Here is a 22,642-nt window from a genome sequence, read left to right on the forward strand (position 1 = left end):
AAAAATTGCTTTGGTGACAGTTAAGGAGGCCATCAGGCCTCCTCCAAACAAGCCAATTCTATAAGCCTCTGACTCTTAAAACAATAATCATCATCCAGAAATTTAAGGAGTCAGCTCTGGCCAAGGTGGCAAAGGGTCTGCATGTTTGCCTCCCCCTGATTAGACATGGGTCTTATTTTGCTATTGTGAGGGTAAAGGGGTGACTGGGAAGGGGTGGCTGGGACATGATGGGGACGGAGCCTCTGGCCCCACACTTCTCCAGGCTTTGCTGACAGTGGCCCGCTTTTATTCACATTTCTATCCTTTTTTATGCTTTTCATAACTTATTTTTGAGACAGTTTCACTCTTGTTGCCCAGGCTGGAATGCAATGGCACAATCTCGGCCCACTGCAACCTCTGCCTCCCTGGTTCAAGCAATTCTCCTGCTTCAGCCTCCCCAGTAGCTGGAATTACAGGCATGCACCACCACACCTGGCTAATTTTGTATTTTTAGTAGAGATGGGGTTTCTCCATGTTGGTCAGACTGGTCTCGAACTCCGGACCTCAGGTGATCCACCCACCTCAGCCTCCCAAAGTGCTGGGATTACAGGCGTGAACCACCATGTCTGGCTTCATAACTTTTCATAACTTTTATACCATAACTCTTTTATTCCATAACATTTTTTAATCCCATAACTTTTATAATCCCATACATTTTTTAAAAATCCCATACCTTTTAAAAAATTTTTATTTTTTTCTTTAGTGGCCTTTTAGATTATGGTGATCTTCACCTCATCTCCACCTGTCTCCCCACATTAGACAGGGGTCTTATGCTTGCTACTGTGAGGGTAAAGGGTTGACTGGGAAGGGGTGGTAGGGACATGGTAGGGGCAGAGCCTCCAGCCCCACTTCCCCAGGTTTTGCTGACAGTGGCCGGCTTTTAGATGATGGTGATCTTCACCTCATTGTTCTCATCAGTCTGGTACAAAAAAGGAATGCAAGGGCTGCTGCCCAAGCCTGGGTGCTCCTGGAGGTTCTGCATCTCCTGAAGCAGCTGCATGATCTGCTGCTCAGTGGGGTTGTCACAGGGAGAACCCTTCCCCACCTCTCCTTGTGCAGGCTCCCCGCTGCTGGCAAGGCTCACCTCACAAAGATCTTTGGAGAGAGGGAGGCAGGGTGCTGTGCAAACCCTCCCCTGCTCCTGCGTGCCAACCCTGCCTGAGGGCTCTACTCACTACCCTGCTTGTCGGTAGCCCCAAGCTACTGGGGGGCTGGGGCCCCTGGAGTGGGCTTATCAGCAGGGTTCTGGGCAGCTGCCAGGAATCTGCCATGCCACTTGTTGCAGTCGTCCACAAGCCACAACGCCAGCTCCAGCAGCTTCACCTGGAGGGAGGGGTGCTCAGCTGCTCTGCCTGTGCCTGAGACCATCCCCAACCCCACCCCCCACCCTCCACCCCTACAGAGATGTTCCATGCCCTACCTTCACCTCTCCCTTGTCCTGGGCCAGCCTACTGATGCACTCCTCCTTCTCCTGGTGCTCCTCCTTCCGCACTGCCCTCTGGCTCTGGTACAGTGCGATGTACTCTCCTGCAGGAGGACAGGACTCAGACACTGGGGCCCCTCTGACCAATGTGCAGCTCTCCTTGCCGTGCCCTGGCTTCCCACTCCCCGATGGTGTCTGTCTCTCCAGACAGCTAGATGCAGCAATGTTCCAGTTCCTCCACCCTCTCCTTCAAGTCCACCTTCTCCTGCATGAGCTCCATAAAGTGGCTCTGGAGCCAAAATAATGGGGTCACATTAAGGCAGCGACCTTCCTGCCCCAACCCTTCTTGGCCCATGCCAGGAAAGACTCACCTACAGCTTCTCCATGGCCCCCTGCAGGGCCTGGTGGATCTCCGCACACATGGAATCACCCCCAGTTCTTGGGGCTGGGGCTGCTGCCTCAGGTTCCTTCTGGGCCGAGGCCAGCAGATGAGCCAGGCGCTGGCAGTGCACTCCTTCAGCTGCCCACATAGCCATGCCTGCTCCTCCTCGGCACTAGCTACAGCTGAGTTGAAAAATGCCACCTGCAGGCAAGAGGTATGCATTCTTATAGGGGGATACACAGGATGAACGGGGCAGGGAGGTGGAGAGCAGCCCTTGCCTTGGGGGGCCTCAGAGGACGCACCTGTTAGTCACAGGTGAAATGGTGTCTGACCACTGGCTCCCAGGGAAGGGGTGAGGGACCAGAGAAATCAGAAGGCCAGGAACCCAAGAGCAGAAGGGGTCTGGGAGGGACCACAGAGGGAGGTAGCAAAGGTGGGGCAGGGGGAGTCAGGCTCACCATGGCCTTCTGGCTCTCTAGATCCTCCGGGATGCTTGGCATGGGCTGAAGCACCTCCTCCTCCTCCTCACTGTCCAGTCCATCTCCTGTTGGGGGTGGCCAGAGAAGTCCTCAGACAACCCAACAAGGGTAGAGTGGGCCCACCTCTGCCCCCAACCCCACTGTGTAACCCTAGGCCAGCCCCTCCCTAGTGGGGAATGAGCAGCTTTTCTTTATTTTGAAACAGAGTCTTGTTCTGTTGTCCAGGCTGGAGTGCAGTGGCGTGATCTTGGCTCACTGCAACCTCCGCCTCCTGGGTTCAAGCAATTCTCTGCCTCAGCCTCCCGAGTGGGTGGGATTATAGGCGCCTGCCATCACACCCGGCTAATTTTTGTATTTTTAGTAGAGACGGGGTTTCACTATCTTGGCCAGGTTGGTCTTGATTGAACTCCTGACCTCGTGATCCACCTGCCTCAGGCTCCCAAAGTGCTGAGATTACAGGCATGAGCCACCATGCCCGGCCTCTTTATTTTTTAAAGAGCCAAGATCTTGCTATGTTGCCCAGGTGCAGTCTCACTACCAATAGGCATGGGAGTTCCGACCTGCTCCATTTCTGACCTGGGCCAGTTCACCCACCCTTAGGCAACCTGGTGGTCCCCTGCTCCCAGGAGGTCACCATGTTGGTGCCAAACTTAGTGTGGACACCTGGTTGGCATAATGACCTGCTGTTCTAAAAGTCTGTTTCAGCTCCTCAATCCTATACTGCTAACAGTTCCCCCTTCCTCCTGGGGCTCTCTCCTCTTCCTGTGAGCAGTCTCCGGTACCTTCCCCAGGGAGAGCCATGAGGCTCAACTGGGCCTGAGGCTGCTGGTTCTGCTGGCTCATAGCTTCCAGGTGCTCCTAAGGGGCCAAGAAAGAGAGTGAGAAGGCACAGAGGTTGCCAGGTCGTTACCCTCAGGGCCATGCCCTGAGCAACTCCCTCACCTAGGTCTCCCGCAACTCTTGGCAACCCATCTTGGCCACTGCTTTGCTTTGAGCTTTCTGCTGCTGCAGCTGGTCCACAAGCTGGGTCTGCAGCAGTAACTGGTTGTGCAGCCCCTCCTTCTCAGACGTCAGCTGCTGATAGGTGACCACTTGCTGCTGATAGGTGGCCACATACTGCTGCAGATGACCCAGGTACTGGTCCTGCTGCTGCTGCAGACTCTAAGCCTCCTGGCTCTTCAGCTCCACCTGCAGAAAGACCCTGGGCGTGAGGGCAGGTGGTGGTTGGTGCATAAATAGGGTAGCAAGGTCACTGCGCGGCTCTGTTGCCTACCCAGGCCCCTGGCCCCCTTGCTCCAGGCCTAAATGACTGCCTCCCTTTCCCAGAGTCCCATGCCTCCTTCCCCAGCTGCAGGGGTCTGTCCACAGAAAGAGTTGTGGTGGCCCCAGGCCTTAACTAGCTGGCCCTCACGGCATTTATTCAGCACAGACTTAATGACAAAGGCCTTGAGTCAACACACCTGTGGGTAATTAACCCCACCCAGTAGAGCACAATCATGCACCTGTGGATAATCAAAGGTTGGTCTTAGGACCACATGAGTAAACAAGCTATTCAGATGAACTCCCCCACATTCCCATGTTATTTGCTCTATTGCTATCAACTCAAGGTAAAGGGGATTAGGGGTAAAAAGGATTTCAGCCAAATCCTTTACTGAAGCTATGCAAACCTTCTGGCCTTCCAAGAAGGTTTGTGTCTATATCCTATAACTTCATCTTACAATTTTCCAACCACATTGACTGATCCCCTAAATCTCCCCCTTTTCTGTTTTTTTTTTGCATTCAGTCTTGTTCATTGGAGAGTACAGGTGTGTGCAGCAACAGGTCTGTCAGGCATGGTGGTCATTGCTTATTCCAGCTTTGCATCCTAAAATTAGTAAATAACATAAGACAAACATGAGTATAATTATAATCAGCAACATTCTTTTCCAATCAAGGAGTGACACCCCCCCCCCCCCCCCCCCGCCGCCCCCCCCCCCACCCAGGAGCGGTGGTCTATCCAGGAGAGATGATCTCACACACGCTTCCATATGGCTGTTTGTTGGGTGTGTAGATCTACAGTTTGAAGGGATTCTAAAATTGTATTTTTAAGTTGCCTTATGTCTGCTGTTAAATTGTCATGAAAGGTTCCCCAGAGGTGTTGTTTCATCTCATCCCAACTATGTATTGATTGATTCCACGGTAGAGAAGTGACACAGATGTTTATGCTCCCAGTCACAGTTTAATCGCTGTTGGAATGCCAGTGCATCTTGTCGCTCCCCCACATATTCCAAGGGCAGCCTCGAGGGCTTGCAGATGTGCAAGAATCTTTTGATCTATACCTTGCTGTAAGAGAAGTTCATTAGAAACATTTCTGGCCAAATTATCTACAAAAGCAGCTGTTTGTACTGATTCAGTAACAGATGCTACAGCCACACTAGCAGTTGCTAGGATGACTATGGCTGAGACTATAAAGGCTATAAGTGTGCCTATGAATCTTTTGGGTCTGACCTGGGACAGGGCACGATCTAAAGTGGGAGGGGCAGAAGAAACTTGCCAACCGCATGTCAAATTGACTGGTGGGAATGCCTCATTGTCTCCTTAATACCAAGACTCTAGTAATATTTATAATTAGATATATTGTAATTAGTAATACATGAGGTGAACCAAGGCTCTCCCTGCACCTGGGTCACAAACGTGGAGTTTTGGGGTATAACAGAAATATTAGTTCCCACAAGAAAAACATATGGATGGGTAGTGCAAACCAGGCACTGATCAGTGCGATTATAAATAAAGGTTATAGTATAGTTGTGACTGGAATTATGATATGTCCAATGCCAGGTGTCAAAGGAGGTGCTAAGATGTCCCAGGCGCCACAAAGTGTCTTGGGGTGGCATGGACTTTACTTGGGGTCTGGAATATCCCATCCCCCTCATAGGCCCAAATCATAGGGGAATGGGACGTGGCTATGAAACTGTGATTAGTGCCATGATGGATGAGGACATTAGTAAGGCTACCCTGCAAATGGCTGTGGGGGCTCCAGTCTAAGATGTTATAATTGCCTAACTGGAGGATACGGGCTCATTCCCCGTGACAGACCTCCCAGCTAAAGTGTAATTCATTACATTCCCAGCTTTGTTCTTTAGCACAGGAAGGAATGTTTGGGAAAGTGGCATGATTGCATCGCCCGGTTTGAGGCTACCTGCAGCTAGGAATGTTAAGGCGTCTCCTTTGCCATGATGTAGCCATAATTGTGTTTGGGCAGGTACACAGTAAGGGTTAGAACCTTTATAACTTACACACAGTGGGAGGATAGTGGAATGATATGTAGTGTTACCTGGCACCTTAGTTTAATGTGTGCCATTAATGAGGGACCCCACTGGGGGTAAATCTATCCCTCCTAGCCAAGCAGTTATGTTATTAAAGGCTGAGAAGGAGGTGTCTGCCCAGATGACAGGGTAAAAGAAAGGTGGATCTAAAATATGAGCCCAATAGAGTGTACCAGGTACAGGTTGCAGACAAAGCAAGAGCGTATGAAGTATCAATACCCTATGCGACTTGCAACGTACAACAGAGAGCATAGCAAGGAACAAATTATCTGGAGTGAATGATGTCTGTGTCTGGAGCAGGATTCATTCAGCCTCCTGAGTTGCCGCCTTCAGCATCCCCCAGGTAATGTCCCAGGGCTTGTTGCCGTCCGAGGAAGCCGCATCATCCAGGGTTGTGAGTCCTGTAGGGTCAGTTCCTTCATTTCTGGTACCAGGTTGGGTCCTAGTCACGTCATGGTATGGTTTGATGCATCGTGCTGGAATCCAAAGAGGACCTGAGGGGGTGTGAACACAAGCATACCCTCTTCCCCAAGTTAACAATTCATTTGGACCACATCATACATTACTGTTCACATCTTTCCATAAAACTGCAGTTTTATGTCTTGAGAGGTTTTAGCAAAGTGCTTTTCTACAACGGACTGAAATTTATCATCTAAATTTTAAAAATTAAGGGTAAATAAGGCTTGTGCCAATAATGTTGCAGGGTCCTTACCATGCTCCCCTTTTTTGTTTTTTGAGCATATTTTTAAGGGTGGAGTGGGCACATTCTACTATGGCTTGTCCTTGGGGGTTATACGGGATGCCTGTGGAATGCTGGATGTTCCACATGTGACAAAATTGTTGAAATTGTGAGCTGGCATAAGCTAGATCATTATTAGTTTTAATTTTTGTGGGTTGCCCCATAAATGCAAAAGTTAAAAGAAGATGTTTAATGATATATCCAGTAGACTCTCCAGGAAGGGCGTGTGCACTAATTAAATGAGAATTGTTATCAATGGATACATGTACGTATCTAAGTTTTCCAAATTCAGGGATGTGTGTAACGTCTGTTAGCCATAACTTACTAGGTTCCAATCCTCTAGGGTTGAAGGAGGGGACGTGCCTGTGAGCTGGCAATCTCGGCATTGCAGGATAATTTGTTTAGCCAGCCTCTGGGTAAGTTGAAATTGTTTAGACAAGTTTCTCCAGTTTTGGTGGAAAAATTGATGCAATTGGGTGGCTTGGTCAAGCACTGATATCATAACCTGAAGGTCTGCTTCATCATTGCCATAAGCCAGCGGGCCAGGCAGTCAGCTGTGGCCTTGAATGTAATAAAAATAGGATGTGTACACTGATCTAGCAATTGCTGAAGTCAAAGAGCACACAGGGTAGGCTCCAGAGTGGACTTAATTAGGGCTGTCTCAAAGTTCTGCAGTAAATAGAGTAAGCCAAGTAACTAACAATATTGAGGGGCTGAGTGGAAAAAGTTTCCAAAGCCAATATCAAGGCCCCACCCTCAGCTTTCTGAATGTTAGTAAATCCAGATCGATTGATGGAATTATGTGGTCTCCACCAGACTGCCGCTTTTCCACGTTTACTAGAACCATCAGTAAACAGTGTTAAAGCATTAGGTATGGGGGAGTGAACTATCTGTGGCCTGAATATATGACTTTACTGATTAACTGGATATAGGGAGATAGTGTTTTAGTCTCGGTATGTGAGCAAAAAATCCATTCTAGAAAGCGTAGCTCTGAGGCGATTTGTCCTATTAACCCTGTAGGGGAGTGTTTAGTGGGAAAAATAAAAATAAACAATTGAACGGAATATTCTGGATCTATGAGATTTAGTTGTCTTTGAGAAATAGCCTGTTCTATTTCTTCCATCTCTCCCTCTTTTTTTTTTTTTTTTTTTTGCTGCAGGGGTTAAATATCTGGGAGAATCCAGGGCTGTGTTACCCTTTAAGACAGAAAACAGGTTTTGCAGCTTATAAGTAGGAATGCCCAAGGTGGGGTGAAGCCAGTTAAAATTACCTAGTAATTTCTGATAATCATTTAAGGTGTGTAAGTTGCTGGTATTTAATTTAACCTTTTGAGGTCTTACTGACCAGGAAGTATGTACCCAAGATATTTCCAAGGAGAGGACATTTGTGCTTTTTCAGGTGCAATGATTAAACCACTTAGCTGTGCATTCTTTATGACAGAGGTATATAAACTTAAAAGCATTGGCTCCATTGGGGCTGCTAGTAGAATATCATCCATAAAATGAATAACCTTGCAATGAGGAAATTCTTTTCTACTGGGGAACAAAGCTTGATTTACATGATACTGACACATGGCAGCACTGTTTAGCATTTCTTGAGGAAGCACTTTCCAATGAAATCGGCAAGCTGACCTTTCAATATGATAGCTGGTATTGTAAATGCAAATTTTTCTCCGTCTTGCTTTGCCAGGGGAATAGTGTAAAAGCAACAGTGGCCATTATTAGAAAGAGATGTTTTAAATTCTTAAATTGTACTTAAATCTTAGCAGAGAATTAGAATCTGGGAATGTCGCTTGTATACAAGGAACACATGAAATTTTGCCATGGGCCACCCGCGGAGCCAGAGAGTCTAGCCGGCAGTCCCGGGGCGGCGGCCATGTTGTGCTTGCTTAGGCGCTGCTTTTTGTCTGTGCTGCTCCCTCACCCTGCTGCCACTGGGCAGATGCTGCCAGCTGGGTGGACCTTCGTGCACGCCTCCTGCCCCTCCCTAGAAGGCCAGCTCTGGTGTGCTGGGCCTGGCTCCTTGTCACTGCTGCCTCTGTGCAGGCCGAGTTTCTGGAAGCACTCGCTGGCTCCAGGTCTGCGAGCTTCCTTTGCTGCCAAGTATTTCCTTCTGCCTACCACCCACTTGGCCACGTGGCTTCAGCCTCTAATGCTTTTTCGTAACTTTTTATAAACGTTAAAAGAAATGCGTTTATATACCCAATTGCCCTGTCAATCTTGTATTACCAGGCAGGCTAAGAGCTCCCCTCTTAATGCCTCTTGCCTAAGAAAGGGTCCCATAGCTGCAGCATAGCTCTTGTCTTTTTTCCTATTCATTGGAGGAGGGGGCTCAGGCAAAACCTCCATTTCCTCTTTGTTATTTTGGCCTGGTGATATTAGGCCTGAGGGAAAAGGAGGTGGTAAAGCAGGTGACGGTTCCTCCTCCTTCCCCTTTTTAGGCTCTTCTGTGTATAATGGAGCCAGGGCTTCCCTAACTAAGGCTCATAGCATGAAAGATGGTATTGGGACCCGTTGCCCTTGCACATGATGCTGATTAAGATTTCTTCCCACTTGTTCCCAGAGCTCTATGTCTAGCGTTCCTTTTTCTGGGAACTATGGGTTATGTGAGACAACAGTTTGCATTAGGTCCCTTAATTGAGCCTGTGAAAACGAGGCTCCACTAGTTTTAAGCAGCTGCTTCAATACTTTTATATCCTGTTCCTGTTGAGCTGATAACTGTTGTCCCATGATGAAACCCTAGCCTGAACAATCCCCGCCAAACTTGGAAATTCCGAGCGGGCATCAATGACTTACTGACTTACTGACTGCGCAGGTTCTTTTCACCTTTGTTTTCGAGTGGTCTGTTGTGATCCTTCACAGTGTGCCTCACGCGGGGCACCACTTGCAGGGGTCTGTCCTGCAAACCCCAGCTGCATGGTGGATGAATAACATACTCAGACATCGATATTCAGTGACAGAGCAGCTAAGGGGCCAGGCCACGCACAAAAAGAGTTGTGCACCTTGACTAGCTGGCCCTGACGGCATTTATTCAGCATAGATTTAATGACAGAGGCTTTGAGTCAACACATCTGTGGGTAATTAAATTTGCCGCCCACCGAGAAGAGAGCAATCATGCACCCGTGGATAATCAAAGGTTGGTCTTAGGACCACATGAGTAAACAAGCTATTCAATAAACTCCCCCACGTTCCCATGTTATTTGCTCTATTGCTATCAACTCAAGGTAAAGGAGATGAGGCTGCTTTCAGCCAAATCCTTTACTGAAGCTATGCAGACCTTCTGGCCTTCCAAGAAGGTTTGTGTCTATATCCTATAACTTCATCTTACAATTTTTCCAACCACACTGACTGATCCCCTACGCCCAGCCTTAAATCTCACACCCTTCCTCCCACCATTTAAACTAGGCCACAGACTGATGGAAAAGCAGAGGGAGCCAACCACCATCTGCTAACTGTGCTACATGCCTAATGCTTTCCACGTATTATCTCATTTAATCCTCAGCACCTCCAAGAGGAAGGTGCTAACTTCCCTTTTAAGTTAAAGAAACCGAGACTTAGAGATGAAAAGTAGGTGACCAGTGGAGCCAAGGCCGGAATCTAGTTTGACTCTAAGGAGCCTCTTATACCACTGTCTCTTTCCCTATGTTTGGGGGGCTCCATGACTCTAGCTGGGACGATGATGTCCAGACCTAGGAGGAGCCCACCACTAAATGTCAGAGGGCGGGAAGCAAGAAACAGTCACAGGACTGCCCTGGAGGGTGCTGGGGTCACCTGTCCCCCAGGCTGGAGCTGCCTCTGGCTTCACACCTCCCCTCCCCAGAGGCTGGTGCCTGCCTTCCAGCTCTTCTTGGATGGGGCAGGGTTACCGTCTCCTTTAGCTTGCCCAGCTTCTTTCCCAGCTCCCTCTTTACATGCTATTCCGACTGCAGTGCAATGGTGATCTCCATGTTCTCGTTAGTCTGGACAGAGAGAAGCAATTGGCGGCCACCCACTGCAGCTGGAGACCCCAGAACTTGGTGTCTGCCTCCCATGGCACCAGGAAGGGTGGAGGCAGGTTAGAAAAATCATTCCCTCTTCCCCACAGCCATCATAGCAGGGCTCTGGTTCACAGGTACCTTCAGAAGTACCATCTCACATTAGGGGTACACTGCCTCATTTTATGGGTGGGAAAACAAAGGCTGGGAGGGCTAGGGAGGAGGGCAGGCTTTCCAGATGGGGTCACGCACCAGATTTATGAATCTGTTCTGCAGCTGAGACAGCTGCTCTTTGAGCTTGTGGTTCTGGGTGAGTACATGGCTGATGGTGGTGCATTTGTTCTGCATGGTCTCCAGGATTTGCCTGAGTGACTCTGCCTGCTCCCCCAAGAGCTCAGCCACCTGCTCCAGCTCCAGCAGCCTCTCCTCCTACTCCTGGTTTGGGTGACTGAAGCCCTCAGTGTCTCGCTCCTGGGCTCGGAGCTGCCAGACTCTCCAGCTCCTTCTGCAGGTGGTCAGCCTCTGCTTGTAGCTGCTGCTCCACCTTGGAGGGCCCTGCTGGGAGTTCCAGGGGCAGGGGTTCAGGTAAGAAAGGAAGCAGACAGTAAGGGCCTCTCGATTCTCAAAAAAACCCTCCTCTTGGTCCACAGCTCCTCTCAGGCTCCCCAAACTTGGCCTCCCTGCTAATGATTCCTTGCACCCGGATATCAGCCAATCTTCCAAACCACTTTCTGATAGAGACAACTGTGGATGGCTGACAATGGACACGCTTCCCTCTTTGCTGATGGGAACACTGATTCTCATGGATATTACCAGACTTGCCAACTCCTGGCACAGACCTCTCTCCCTTTGCCCCAAAGCCCTCCATCCACCCACCTCCCTGGCGCATTCTAAGCCACCCCCACAGCCCTCTGACACCAGTCCTGCTCCCAGGTCACCACAGCCCCAGCTTACCCATCTGGTTACTCACTTCAGCCAAGCTCATCTACAGTTCTTATACCCAACTCATGCTATCCTCCTTCTCCTCTCTCAATGTGCGCACCTGCCCAAAATACAGAGGGAAAGGGCCCTGAAGAGAGGGGCTGGTGGCTGGACGGGCTACCGTCTCCCTCTCTGACCCTGCCTCCACACAGCCCAGACCCATGACCAACTCTGGCTATAGTCTTCCCATTTTACAGATGCCTAGAAAGATCAAGTGATCTATCTAAGGTGGGGGGCTGAAGGGTCAGGTCTCACCTGCTCTGACATCTGTTGCTTCCTCTGACACCACATGGCACTCCCTCCTTTCAGATTTTCAGCATACGTATCTCTCTCCATTTGTAGTTATCTAACTGACTCCATTACCTTCAAGAATGGGTACAAAAGTTACAAAGGGCTGTCACTGGTCCTCACCTGCTCCTGGCCACCTGGGGTCATCTTCCTTCCACATCCCTCCCCTGCAAAGCCTCACCTGCCCTAGGTGTGCTTTCAGCTGTGCCCGCTCCTCCATGGCCTGCGGTAACTGCTGTTTCGCATCAGGGGCTTCACAGTGCCTTGAAAACTGGATGGTGAAGAGTGAGAAGTTTAGATCTGGGGAGCCCGGGCCGTTCCACACAGTGCCCCTTAAAAGGGCTAGGGCTAGGCTCAATGTATAACTCAGTCAATACAACTCTGCTGTCAAGTTTCTTTGCTTTAGAAATAAAAAATTAAATAATTTTAAAAAGATCTCAGGCTGGGCATGGTGGCTCACGCCTGAATCCCAACACTTTGGGAGGCTGAGGGAGGTGGATCGCTTGAGCTCAGGAGTTCAAAACCAGGCTGGGCAACATGACAAAGCCCCGTCTCTACAAATACAAAAATTAGCCAGGCGTGGTGGTGTGTGCCTATGGTCCCAGCTACTTGAGAAGCTGAGGCAGGAGGAGTGCTTGAGCCTGAGAGGTAGAGACTGCAGTGAGCCGCGATCACACCACTGCATTGCACCCTGGGTGACAGACAGAGAGAGAGACCCCGTTTCAAAAAAAAAAAAAAAAAACAACTCTACTCTCTATTATTACCCATGGAATAGTGAAAGTGTTGGCTTGAACCTCAGATGGAAATAAACAGACTACAGACTCATTAGCTAGCCATACAAACGTAATTTATAAAATAATGGTTTTCATCTATGATGCTTTAAAAAAATTTTTTTAAGCCCTAACCCTGAGATTCTGATTACACAGGTCTATGGTAGGGCCCCAATTTGTAGATTTTTAGCACTCTCTAGAAGATTCTATGGTAGGATCAGAACAAGGACCCAAATTTTCCAACTCTTGGCTAGAGCCTCCCCATACCCCACATGATCCCTAGACCATGGCCCCAGCTGGACGGGGCTCCAACCACCCCCGGAACCGCACCCCCTAGCCTGTTGAAGCAGGAGTGCAGTCATTTGTAATTTCTTTTGTGGCTCTTCTAAAATAAGCTGCATGCCAGCCTTCTCAGTCACTAGGACTTGAAGCTTCTCTTCCAATTCTGATTTCTCCCGCTTCAGGTCCTCATTGCTTCGGTTATGGCCAGAGGCAGTAGAGAAAGGAATGAACTAAGAACAGAAAGGACTGCTTTAGTGATCAACCCTCCACCCTTGCCTCACAACCACAGAACCGCGACATTGGAAGGAACCCCAGGAATCCAAAGTCACAGATGGCAGGCCCGAGAGAAGGCATGAGTTGCCCAAGGCTACACTATGAGTCACCAGCACTAGAGCTTAACTGTGCACACATGCAAACCTGTATGACCACCTCACCATACTTACCTGTACCCCCCTCAACCTCCCAGCACATCACCCATGCTAAGGGCCTCCAGACCTCCCATCCCACCTTCCCCCATGCTACCTGTTCTTGTATAACTCCAGCCTGAGGGCGTCTCTCTCTTTGGTTAACTCCTTGTTGTACTGCAAATACAGACCAAGGTTAAGTCAGGATATAGCAGGCAGAGGAGCAGCTGGCCAACCGGTAACAATAGCTACAGTAACTATTCCACAGTAATACTTCCTCACTCTGAATCACACTTGACATTTTTTCAAGGCATTTCCAAGCCCATGGTCTCATTTTTTTGTTGTTGTTGTTGTTTGTTTGTTTGTTTTGAGATGGAGTCCAGCTCCATGACTTAGGTGGAAATGCAGTGTCATGATCTCAGCTCACTGCAACCTCGGCCTCCCGGGTTCAAGCGATTCTCCTGCCTCAGCCTCCTGAGTAGCTGGAATTTACAGGTGCCCACCACCACACCCAGCTAATTTTTGTATTTTTAGTAGAGACAGGGTTTCACTGTGTTGGCCAGGCTAGTCTCAAACTCGTGACCTCATGATCCGCCCACCTAGGCCTCCCAAAGTGCGGGATTCCAAGTATGAGCCACTGCGCCCAGTCAGTCTCATTTGTTTTTAAAAGAACTTAGTAAGCATGAAGGGACAGGGAAAGAGATTGAATTTATAGCTGGCTAACAGAAGCCCAGAGGGATTACATAATATTGCTATTGTTTTACCGTTATTACTACCACTGTTTGAACCTTTATTGAGTGCTTCACCAGCCACCATGCTAACAATCCCATTTAATCCTCACAACCACCATATGAGACAACTACTATTATTACCTCTATTGTGTCGACAAAAAACATGGGGTATTAGAGGTTAACTGCTTGCCTAAGATCACTCAGACAGAGCTGGGATTTGAAACCCCAGGTATATCTGATTCTCTAAGCCCATTTGTTCACTGGGGGTGGGGGCACAGATAGGAACGGGGAAATCAATCTCTTGTTCACTTTTTGAAAGGATGATGCATTCACATAGCCCAAAGCTCAGAAGGTACAGAAGGGAAATATCTCCCAGCCACCCTGTTCCTCTCTCCTGAGTTTTTTGTGTTTTATTTATTTATTATTTTACTTTGAGTTCTGGGATACATGTGCTGAATGTGCGGGTTTGTTACATAGGTATACATGTGCCATGGTGGTTTGCTGCACCTATCAACCCGCCATCTAGGTTTTATGCCCCGCATGCATTAGGTATTTGTCCTAATGCTCTCCCTCCCCTTTCCCACTAACCCCCTCCTGAGTTTATGAATCCTTGCAGACAAGTTTTATGTATATGATCATAGTATGTATGTAGACACACACACACACACACACACACACACACACACACACACACACACGTTCCCTCTCTCTACACAAATGGTAACATTCTAAAGATACTCTTCTGTACCTTCACAGTACAAGTACCATATCCCCCACCTAGCACTTGGCAAAGGCCAAAGCCAGTTAAGGGCAGGGTGAGCACTTGGCCTCCAAGCTCTGTGTCCAGTGCTCGCTCCCCACAGGGCCCCTAACTCACCCACAGCAGCTGACTCAGCCCCAGGCTACCTCTAACAACCACACACAAAAGCAGCAATAAATGGCCCATGCTGCCTTCTGGGCAGGACATTCCATCCAGATAGGCTCACTCTGCCATCTGGGAAGCCAGGCTGCCAGGGGATGGGGCAGGCAGTTGGATTCACCCTGCTTTCTTCTGCTGTGTGGAGACAGCAGAGAGCCTGCTCCAACTCTCCCACACACTGCTGGAAATACTAAAGGTGGCTGGCCAGATCTTCAGACTCTCCTGGAATGAGAGAGGTTCAGATGGGGCCCAAAGGACTCCCCCTAATGGCCTGTCAAAGTGCCAAGTTGAAGGATGATGGGGTACCCAGATTCAGACCTTCTTTCTGCCTGGCAGCAGGCTGAGTGTAAGCCAGGGCTGTCTGTAACTCAGCTTTCTCGATACAAGAATTTCTACATTCTGAATGTGAACCTTCGGTAGAAAAGCCAAAAGCTGATAGAGAAGGAAAGAAACATTCTCCAGATGACAGGAGGGAACTTCACACTCTCTACTCACCTGTAACTGCTCCCTTAGGGCTCCCTGCTTTTGGTGGCACTCTTTATTGTCCTATAGGAAGAGGAAGACAGAGCTCTTACTAGGGGGAGGCAGAGATGGTACAGCAAGGGACATGCCCCCAGAATGGCAACAATGCCCCAGGACAGTTCCACCCATGGGACCAAGTTATCAGGGACCTTATGGGGATGGGGTGGAATCTGAGGGGTGAGCCTTCTTCCCCAGGCTGGGAGTAGATGAGACGAGACTGAGGCCTCTACATCTGAGTGCCTCCCAAACCCAGCAGTCATGTTGTGAGCAAAGAATTACTTCTTCCAACTGATCCACCATTTCTTGGTTCTGCTGTTTCTGTAGAGAGTTAAAAGAAGGTGACTGAGGATGGCCCCCTTGACTCTATTCCCCAGATCGGGAAGGGGTAGGCAGCAGCCAGGGATGGATTTTAAAGGCAAAGTTCTCAGACTCAATGGAAACATGAACTGGTAAACTCTCCTCAAGCTCCCAAGGAAAGAGGATTTGGATCTTTGTTGGTTTTGGCCCACAGCCATAGAACTGAAAGTCTGAATCTGGATTCTCTCAAAGGGACAGTAACATAAACCTCTAGAGATGAAGTGTGAGAAAAGCCCATCCTTCTGCCAGCTTGTAATTTAGAAAGGTGCATTCATTCAACAAACATTTACTGAGCACATATGTGCCAGGTATGGTTCTTAATAGCAGGGATATAAGACAGAAAAAGACAGACAGGAGCCCTTGGCCCTGAGGTTTTCATTCTAGTGGGCTTTTTTGTTTTTTGTTTTTTTTTTGAGACGGAGTCTCACTCTGTTGCCCAGGCTGGAGTGTAGTGGCACCATCTCGACTCACTGCAACCTCCACCTCCCAAGTTCAAGCGATTCTCCTGCCTCAGCCTCTCAAGCAGCTGGGACTACAGGTGCGTGCCACCATGCCTGGCTAATTTTTGTATTTTTAGTAGAGACGGGGTTTCACTGTGTTGGCCAGGCTGGTCTTGAACTCCTGACCTCCTGATCCGCCCGCCTCAGCCTCCCAAAGTGCTGGGATTACAGGCATGAGCAACCACACCCAGCTCTAGTGGGCCTTTAAACCTTGGACTCTCAGAGCTAACAGAGACCTTTGATATTCTCTAACTTTACCTCCTCAGGAAATGCAAGCCCAAGGAGAAGAGGTGGCTTGTTCAGAATCAAAGAACAAGTTAGGGACTCAATCAAGGTAAAAATACAGGGCTCCTGACAACTAGTCAGGCTAGCACTTCCCCAAGAGGAAACAACCCCAGGCACTCAAAGTACCCTAGGTTGAGATGATATTAGGAAGATTCAAACTGTCAAATTCAATTTCCTAAGATCTGTTCCACAACAGATAAGCAGATCTTACTCCAGAGACCACTGATTGAAGGGCATTCTGGTCCCAGAACCATGGAGAATTCAAATATGAGGTGGAAAACTCAAAAAAAAAAAAAGCTAAACTCTCTGGAGAGCAGAAGTCTGGGGGAAAACCAAACCAAACCCGTTCTCCTATTGCTACCCAGAGACACTGTCAACGTTTTGAGCTCATGGGGAAAGTGTGGGCTTTTCACATTGTCAATGTCTATGCTAAGTGAGTAAGGCAGCCTGAAACCTCTCGCTCCTAGATCCCATAGTCCCCACTCCCCTTCTGGCTGGAAATCTGTGCTGTGACCAGAGGAACCAGAAGCAGGGTGAGAACACTTAGTGGACTGGGTCCTAAGATCAAAGGCTGGTCTCGTGGCAGTAATGACAGTTCCTAGGGGGACTGTGATGTCACTATATTTTACTCCTCCCTGGGGTGGGGGCTGGCTGTCAGCATGAGGCCCAAGTCACCACTTTGAGATGTGGGAGGTGGGTGCAGGGCCAGGACCCAGGACCTTGGAGATGTCAGCCCAAAGACCCCAGGGAGGTCAGGCGTGGGGCAGCAGAAGGTAAAGACTGAGTATGGAGCAGGGAGCCCCAGAAGTCACCCACCCAAAGTCACCCTGGGGTGACCGGTGAGGGCAGAGGCTGGGCTGCTGAGGGGGAGGGGCTGGCTGACAAGATTTTGGTTGGGGGAGCCCAGAGGCACGAGGTGGGGCCCAGCCCAGTGTGCCTCAGGAGTGGCACAGACTCTGGCAGCAGTCCTGCCATCGGAGGGAGCCTGGGACGGGGGGCCACAACCTGGTGCATTTTACCTTTTTCTTGGCCATGGCCAATTTGCTCTGTCAGGTTTCCTCTGATATCACAGGGCAGGAAGAGGCGGAGATGGGGCCACATCAGCGTGATCCCAGTGACAACTACTAAACACTTCTAGTAGCCTACCACACAGCTGTGCGACTGAGCCAGAGGAGATGTAAACAAGATCGCACTAGAATGCATAATAGGGGTATGGCCTTGATGCTCCAAGCCCATTGGTCTATGAGAAAGATGAAAGGGAAAGGAGGCATGGCCAGGCAGCAGCATGTCCAGAGGGACCTGTGGCCTCACAAGGAAAGCTGCTCATGCAACCGCTGTTTCCGCCCACTCTGGGAGAGAGGCAGGGCCAGCTTTCATTTTAAAAACTTTAAAACTTTAAAAAATAAACTTTAAAAGAAAAGTCTATGTACTTTATATATGTGTGTGTCTATATGTGTGTGTATCTATGTGTTCCTCTGGAGCTGTCTTCATTATCCAGCTTCTGTGGCCAGGCCTATGATTTTGGCCTTTATTTTTCATCTTCAAATGGAGAAGAATTACCAGTATTCCATCAATTGAGGTACAAATCCTGTAAAAATGGAAAAATCCATAGCATGCTTGATGATTAATGAAGCAGACTACATTATCCAACATTCCAATGAGATAAAATAATCACAATGATTTCTCTTTTTTGGAAAAAGTTTCTCTTATTCTCCTACATTATTGTTAAGATTTTTTTTTACACAAGAAACATGTCTAATATCTTTAAAAACACAAAGCTTTTGGACTGGGCATAGTGGCTCATGTCTGTAATTCCAGCACTTTAGGACGCTGAGGCAAGTAGATCATCTGAGGTTAGGAGTTCAAGATCAGCCTGGCTGACATGGTGAAACCCTGTCTCTACTAAATATACAAAAAATAGCCAGGTGTGGTGGGGTGGGCATCTGTAATACCAGCTATATGGGAGGCTGAGGCAGGAGAATCGCTTGAACCTGGGCAGCAGAGGTTGCAGTGAACCGAGATCACACCACTGCACTTCAGCCTGGGTGATAGAGCAAGACTCCATCTCACAAAAATAAATAAATAAATAAATAAATAAATAAATAAATAAATAACCAAAGCTTTCAATTTAATAAGCATTCAAAGCTCCTTAACAGTTTAAAGCAAATACAGGGCCCTTCTGAAGTAAGGCTAAATGCTAAGTGATAGGGGAGAGCAAAAGGACATAAATAACTCCTACTCTCATGGGGTTAATCACTAAATCCTATTTTTCTAGAATCACCTGGAATCTCTAAACCTTGCAAATGAATCTGAATTTCTCACTCAATACTTGGCTATGACTTACAATCATGAAAACCAAGAATTGTGTTATGTCATTGTGTATTGCTTGTTATCTGAATTCCACACTAGGTTGGGATCAATGGTTGAAGCTTTCATGATTTGATCCATAACCTGTGTGCTTCTTATCCTGGACCAAACTAAACTTTTTTCTAGAGTTCTACAATTTGTAGTTAGTTAGTATACAAGAGTGATTCTCAAAAATGTAGTCTCTGGACCAGCAGCACCCAAGAACTTTTTACAAATGCAAATTATCAGGCCCCACTCTAGAACTGATGAATCAGAAACTCTGGAGTAGGGCCCAGCAATCTGTGCTTCAATAAACCCTCCAGGTGTTCAAGATTCTCTGGCATACGGCAGGTAGAAAAATGTGTTTCCTTCTGTAGGTCCAAAGCCAGGGATGCTATATGTTCTGTCTTGATATGAAACAATGACATGCAATTAAAAGACATAAATCTCCTTCCTACTTCCACCCTCCATCCAATGTGTTTTATTTTTATGAGTTAAATTAGAAAACAAGTGGCAATCAGCGATTTAGTCTAAAAAGTGTATTTACAGGTAACAGTTCTCATCCAGCCTGATCTCACACAATACCATTTACATCCTCTTACATCTAAAGTTTTAGAAAAGGATCTTCACAATGTAAGTCTCAGGCACACTAGGAGTTCTATAATAAAAGATCAAGTAGAACTGAATGTCCAAACTTATTAGAGAAAAAAAATGGAATCATTGGTTATATTTTCAAATTCCATTCAACACAAAATTAAAAGTTTTGAAATTTTTTCACTGTCGTAATTCTAATTTAATAGAATTTAACCAGAATACTCCATTCTTTCAAAGCCTCTAGCCAGGCAAAATTTTACTCTATTACTTCTTGCTTTCAATGGATACAAAGGAGAGTCCTGGTAGGCACATTTTGTATACCTGCAAAGATGCAGAACAGTTCCATCTGTTCAATATTAAAACACAAGCCCTGTAAACCTTAGATGGTAAGTGTAATACTTCAGCACTAGGACCAAAGCCTCAAATGTGAAAAGATACCAAGAACACCACTAGCAAACAAAAGTAAACTCTCAACCAGGAGCAGTAGTTCACACCTGTAATCCCAGCACTTTGGCAAGCCAAGGTGGGAGGATTACTTGAACTCAGAAGTTCAAGACCAGCCTGGGCAACATAGCAAATTCATATCTCTACAGAAAATTTTTAAAATTAGCAGAGCATGGTGGCACACACCTGTAGTCCTAGCTACTTGGGAGGCTGAGGCGGGAAAATCGCTTGAGCCCAAGAGCTTGAGGCTGCAGTAGCTATGACCATGCCACTGCACTCCAGTCTAGGTGAAAGAGGGAGACCTAGATAATTACATTCTGTCCTGCTCCTGTTTACACTAAAATCACTAAGTTAAAATGCTTTCATTCAGCAGGATAAAAATTAAGTAAAATGTGACTTTGGAGTTTGGCTAGCAAAAAACAAAGAAAGAAAAATAAAGCAAAATGACAAATTACTTACTGGGAGAAAGTTTTTGTAACTTCAATGACACATAAAAGGTTTGTATCCTTAGCTTACAAAGAAATCTTTATAGTTACTCAGAAAAAGACAAATGATAAAAAAAAGATAAAATATTTTATAATTTTATAAAATTACTCAGAAAAAAACAAATGATTTCCAACAGAAAGTGGGCAGTGGAGAAACCGGCACTTCCTACAAAAATAAAAATGGCCAGTAAGCACATAAAAAAGATCCAAAAGCACTAGAAACCAAAGAAATGTAATGAAAACAATATTTTCTGCTTAAAGACCAGCAAAGATGACAGATGGAAGGAGGAAACTGGAGCTCTGTCACTGTTGGTGGGAGTATAAACTGAACCAATTTTCCTGCAGGATAATTTGAAAATTTCTATTAAAATCCCTAAAACTGTTTTATACTATTTTCCTCCAGAAATTCTACTTCTATGAAATCAGTCCAAAAATGCTTGCTCAAGTCCATTAAAATGTATATATAAAGTTCATTTTAAAGCACTTATGAATTTCAGTTGGCATAAAGTTGAAACAATGACCTTTAGTTTTAAGTTGGTAACAAAAATAAATTCTCTATATATCACTTACTCCTTTCAGAAAAACAACCCAATACTTACCTCTATAGAAAATGTTTCTTCTGGATTTACCCAAATAACATAATAAATTCTCATTATTTTATTGCTTTTTAAAATTATTTATTTATTCATTTTTTTGAGACGGAGTCTCGCTCTGTCGCCCAGGAATGCAGTGGCGCAATCTTGGCTCAATGAAACCTCCACCTCCCGGGTTCAAGCGATTCTCCTACCTCAGCCTCCTGAGTAGATGGTATTACAGGTACATGCCACCATGCCCAGCTAATTTTTTCTACTTTGAGTAGAGACGGGGTTTCACTGTGTTAGCAAGGATGCTCTTGATCTCCTGACCTCGTGATCCACCCACCTCAGCCTCCCAAAGTGTTGGGATTACAGGCGTGAGCCACAGCACCTGGCCTATTGTTATTTTTTTAAAAAGACTAAAACATATTATATTACAGACACCACTGACTCAGTATGTCAAAAGGCTTAAGATTGAATTAGATCATCTGCTGAACTTTAAACTTAGTACTTACCTCTATTTGTAGATGAAGTTTGAAGCCACTGTTTGGCTTTGAGGGAAGTATGAGGCAAATTTTTCAGCCTTTGTGAAACTGTTGAAAAATAAGGAATTGTAATATTTGCCTGGAAGTACAAGATAAAGGCTATGGCTTCTGACACAAACTTGAAAATTTATCAAAGAGTAGAAACCATAAGGTGCAAATATGTTAGAATCCTAGAAGCAAGAGACCCCGTTCTCCACAAAAAGAAAAAAAAAGTCAAAAAGAAACAAAAAAGTGATGCTTAGTGCATTAAGTTGGAAAGAAAAGGGGATGGAACATAAACTTTTAAAAATAGTTTCTTATAGATGAGAAAATCTCCAATGTGTCAACTGGTCAAAATAGCAAAGAGAAAACATACCACCAGCAAACATGCTACAGATGCAAAGAATACAAAGATAAAAGTGATAAACACAGCGCATAGTATAGAATAAAGTAAGTGCAGCACTTGTCCAATGCAAAAAAGCAGATTTTGGTAAAGCAGTTATTGTTAGATGAATTACCCTAATGTGAAACCATAATCTCCAGACTACTCGAAAAGGAGAAGAAAACTCAGAACCAAGCAGGTCCTCAGAAAGTCACAATCTAGTAGCTTCACTATGTTCAGTATCCTGTAGCGTACAACTAATTTTTTATCTAGGCTGTGCACATATGTATGTAGGTAGAGGGTTGTATGTAATATTGGTGTGGGTTGAGGGGTCTGGAGGAGTCAGACCATCTGCCTTTTAAAGTTTTCAATGAGGAAAGCTAAGCTTTCTTCCAAACTCCCAATCTATTAACTGCACTGAAACTCAAAATTAGCAGGTAAGCAGCAGCCCAGGGCTATCCAGAGATAAAGCGGTTCCAATTTCTCCAATATACAGTTACTATAGCTCTGACGGACTGATGAGTCTCACACCTACCAGTGCAGTCATCTATTTAAGTGCCTCCAAAATATTTTAGTTACTCTATTGATTTGAAAGTCAGACTTCACATACCTCTAGGATTTATGTGCAAAAAAGAGCTCTCATCACTATAAATCTAGCCAGACTGCATAAACATTATTGGGGGTGATAAAGGGATACTTGACATATTATCAGAAAGAATTAAGATTTCTCAGCCAGGTGTGGTGGCTTACGACTATAATACCAGCACTTACAGGCCTTTGGGAGGCCAAGGCAGGAGGATTCGCTTGAGCCCAGGAGTTTGAGACTACCCTGGGCAAAACATGGAGACTCTGTCTCCACAAAAAAAATAAAAATAAACAAATAAGCCAGCTGTGGTGGTGTGCCTGTGGTCCC

General features: G+C 46.5%; 1 pseudogene; it reads right to left on the bottom strand.

The window, feature by feature from the left end:
• Nucleotides 1-709: 709 nt before the first annotated feature.
• LOC129010932 (golgin subfamily A member 2-like) lies at nt 710-17,895 on the bottom strand (annotated as a pseudogene).
• Nucleotides 17,896-22,642: the final 4,747 nt, after the last annotated feature.

Source organism: Pongo pygmaeus, chromosome 10 (assembly GCF_028885625.2).
Source record: "Pongo pygmaeus isolate AG05252 chromosome 10, NHGRI_mPonPyg2-v2.0_pri, whole genome shotgun sequence".
Classification (NCBI taxonomy): domain Eukaryota; kingdom Metazoa; phylum Chordata; class Mammalia; order Primates; family Hominidae; genus Pongo; species Pongo pygmaeus.